Genomic DNA, 3,985 nt, shown 5'->3' on the forward strand with positions numbered 1-3,985 from the left:
TGTCAAGAAGGCTCTTGATAAATGAGTAAATGAATGAAGAAATGAGAAAGAATAAACCAAGTGTCTTCGTATTCTTGGTGTCCCAGAAGATAATGGCCAATCACAATATTTTGTGAGACTTTTCTACTGACGATCAAGCCTTTTGATGATGGTTCAAGCAATTCTACCTGCAGACGACAGGCATGTTCAGATTATGTCACAGAATCTAAAATCCTACAGCCAGACTCCTTTTTAATTTGTGAAATGAGGCTTACAAAAATATATTGAGAATGAAAGTCAGAAATTGGTCAAGAAAAGCCAAATGAAAAATATATACAAAGTGCTCTCCCGAAATGTTGAAAAGAAGCAAATGTGTTTAGAAGATAAGCCCCAGGTGAGAAAATGAACCTTTCCAACTTTAGCAAAAGTTTCTCTGGGGTGACTCTTTTTTTTTTTCTTTTTTTTCTCTGGGGTGACTCTTACTGCCTGGAAACAGGACACATTATTGATATTTAGTGAAAATCCAGAAGAGAAAAAAATATAGGAGGAGCAAGAATCTTATAACAGCACTGTCAACATCAACCCCTCCCAGGTCAGCATTTCACTAGAATGGAAAAGAGACATTCTGAGGGGGAAAAATGCTGCCTTAGCACAGAAGTCATGCAGCTGTTTTCATAGGAGCAAAATAATGGTCAAAATAATGGTTTCAAAGAAATCAGGGTTGGGGTTTTCAACTGAGGAGTTCATTATTGACTTTTTACAGCTGAGAAAAACAAAGTTCAGGGAAGAGTTATGGTTGTCTCATGGGCTCCCCTGTTGGCTCAGTGGTAAAGAATCCACCTGCCAATGCAGGAGAGGTGGGTTCATCCCTGGGTCGGGAAGATCCCCTGGAGAAGGAAATAGCAACCCACTCCAGTATTCTTGCCTGGGAAATCCCATGGACAGAGGAGCCTGGCAGACTACTGTCCATGGGGTCACAATGAGTCAGACGTGACTAAACAATAACAAATGGCTGTCTCATGATGACACAGTCACATCTGGTAAAGGAAGGATGCTAGACGCAGTATAGCCTATGCCAGGAGCCTATAGCAAGGGTGCCCAGGGATGCAATGAGAGGGAACAGGGGCGAGAGGAGATCCAGGTGAAGTCATCACCTGCCTGGAGCCTCCCCTGAGCCTCCCAGCATCCACTTCCCCATTAGACTGGGTTAGGCGCCCCCTTCTGGTGTGAGTGAGTGAAGTCACTCGGTCGTGTCCGAGTCTTTGCGAACCCATGGACTGTAGCCCACCGGGCTCCTCTGTCCATGGGATTTTCCAGGAAAGAATACTGGAGTGGGTTGCCATTTCCTTCTCCAGGAGATCTTCCCTACTAAGGAACTGAACCCAGGTCTCCCAGATTGTAGGCAGACGCTTTACCGTCTGAGCCAGCAGGGAAGGTTCCCCTTCTGGACTCCAAGAAATGTGAGCATCTCTCAATCTGCTCTCCACTTCTTTTATAATCTTGTTTTTCTCTTTTTCCTCTAGACTGTGAGCCCTGTGAGGACAAGGAATACATCCGATTAAATAGTGTGACTCTAGTGGTGGTTGCTCCTTGGAAGAAAAGTCATGACCAACCTAAACAGCATATTAAAAAGCAGAGACATTACTTTGTCAACAAAGGTCTGTCTAGTCAAGGCTATGGTTTTTCCAGTGGTCATGTGTGGATGTGAGAGTTGGACAGTGAAGAAAGCTGAGTGCCCAAGAATTGATGCTTTTGAACTGTGGTGCTGGAGAAGACTCTTGAGAGTCCCTTGGACTGCAAGGAGATCCAACTGGTCCATCTTAAAGTAGATCAGTCCTGGGTGTTCATTGGGAGGACTGATGTTGAAGCTGAAACTCCAATACTTTGGCCACCTGATGTGAAGAACTGACTCATTTGAAAAGATCCTGATGCTGGGAGAGATTGAAGGCAGGAGGAGAAGGGGACGACTGAGGATGAAATGGTTGGATGGCATCACTGACTCGATGGACATGAGTTTGGGTAAACTCCGGGAGTCAGTGATGGACAGGGAGGTCTGGCGTGCTGCAGTCCATGGGGTCACAAAGAGTCGGACACGACTGAGCGACTGAACTGAACTGAACTGAGTGGTTTCTTCAGGTGATACTAGTGGTAAAGAATCCACCTGCTAATGCAGGAGACCAGGATTGTATCCCTGGGTGGGGAAGATCCCCTGGAGGAGGAAATGGAAACCCACTCCAGTATTCTTGCCTGAGAAATCCCATGGACTGAGGAGCTTGGCAGGCTACAGTCCATGGGGTCACCAAGAGTCGGATATGACCGAGCATGAACACACACAGCGGATGTTGAAAGAACAGTGTGAAAACTTAATGAAGACCCCAAAATGCACTGAAGAAGGCCGCAGAGATGTAACTATGAAACCAAAGCAACCAGAGCAGAGAATCTGTCACCTGGAAGACATATGTTGCCCCTGGGTGGCCCAGCACCCTCCTGTCCATGGAGGAGCTTCAGGAGAGCTGGACCAAGGACCCAGCTCTCTTGGGTGACCCTGCCTTGCTCTCTGCGGTCTCCTCCTCAGAGAATAATCAACTCACCCAGTAGCCTAGCCAGGATCTGTAGAATGCCACTCACCTATATCCCTGCCTTCTTTATGGGTCTTGAATTGAATGCCCTGTGGGAAAAGTGACCTGGCTGAAGTGGCTGAAATCTGGGAAGATTCTAATGAGATTCACCCTCTTGGACGCAACGCAGGGGTATTCAGGAGAGAGTGAGTAGATGGTGACCGCTGAGCAGAAATGCAGTCCCTGCTTAGAATACTTTTGTCTCTTAAGTGAAAATCCAATGGACCCAAAGGCAAGGTCTCCAAGGAAGCTTATCTGCAGCCCCGGTCAGAAGCACCTTCTGCCTCTTAACTTCAAGGGCAGCTTCTTGGCCTATTGGCAGCTTTCTTCATAGTTTCCTGGATACACAGATGGGTATGTGTGTGTGCCCATGCTGTCAGATAATGAGCTTTCTGCAGGCAGGGAATATTTCTAGCTTGTCATTTTATCTGTGCTCCCCGATGTAATTTCTAGAATATACTGGACACTCTAATAGCTTTAGAAGCAGTTTTTTCTTTTAATGCTTGTTTATTTATTTATTTATTTGGTTGCCTCGGATCTTAGTTGGGGTACATAGGACCTTCTTCACTATGTCACGTGGGATCTTTCTTTGCAGAGCACAGACTCTCTAGTTGTGGCACCAGGGTTCAGTAGTTGCGACATGGAGGCTTAGTTACTCCATGGTATGTGGAATCTTAGTTCCCTGACCAGAGATTGAACCCATGTCTCCTCTATTACAAAGCATTGCAAGGCAGATTCTTAACTGCTGGACCGCCAGAAGTCCTGAAGCAGGAACTTTGAGAGCAGCAGGAGTTGCAGGCGCGTCTGAAGCAGAGTCATGGCCGTCGCCCCCCCCCTTAACTGGACACCTGGCACTCTGTTGGGCTCTGTGCGCAATGGGTGTCTCCCTAGTTCATCTAATCCTAAAAGCACCTCTAAACAGCAGGTGCTTATTTTCTCAGTTTTATGACTTTTCCTCTTACAGGTGAGAAAAAAAAAAAAAGATAAGTGAGATCACATCACTTGCTGATGGCTTTAGAGCCAAGATTCACACTCACATGTCACTGACATCAGGGTCTGCTCATGGTCTGATTGAGTGAATCCACTGGCTCAGCTACTGAAGGTCACCCCACAAGTTTAGTCCAAGTTCAAAGACACCTGCTGCTCCTGGAGACCCACCTTCACTCCCTGTCACTTCTGTGCCAGCCACCTTGTTCTACTTTAGAGGATTATGGCATTTGGGAGTTACTAGGTACTCGTATATAAGCTCAAAGGGACCAAAGTTCTGGAGGTGACTTCCCATGTCCTAAGTCACTCGGGCACTCTGGTGCAGATCATAGCAAGCGGTGCGATGTCCTGCCTCTTAGGAATCTGGCACTTTCTCTATTATTCCTCGATTTGTTTCCATG

At 46.5% G+C, this 3,985-nt stretch overlaps 1 long non-coding RNA gene across 1 annotated transcript; it reads left to right on the forward strand.

Moving 5' to 3' along the window:
* Window positions 1–1,064: 1,064 nt before the first annotated feature.
* Window positions 1,065–3,070, forward strand: LOC145547129 (uncharacterized). Its single transcript, XR_014083551.1, has 2 exons — window positions 1,065–1,120; window positions 1,503–3,070. It is a non-coding gene; the product is annotated as an uncharacterized LOC145547129 (long non-coding RNA).
* Window positions 3,071–3,985: the final 915 nt, after the last annotated feature.

The sequence above is a fragment of the Giraffa tippelskirchi genome, chromosome 4 (genome assembly GCF_054371585.1).
Source record: "Giraffa tippelskirchi isolate mGirTip1 chromosome 4, T2T-mGirTip1v1.2.pri, whole genome shotgun sequence".
NCBI classification, from domain to species: domain Eukaryota; kingdom Metazoa; phylum Chordata; class Mammalia; order Artiodactyla; family Giraffidae; genus Giraffa; species Giraffa tippelskirchi.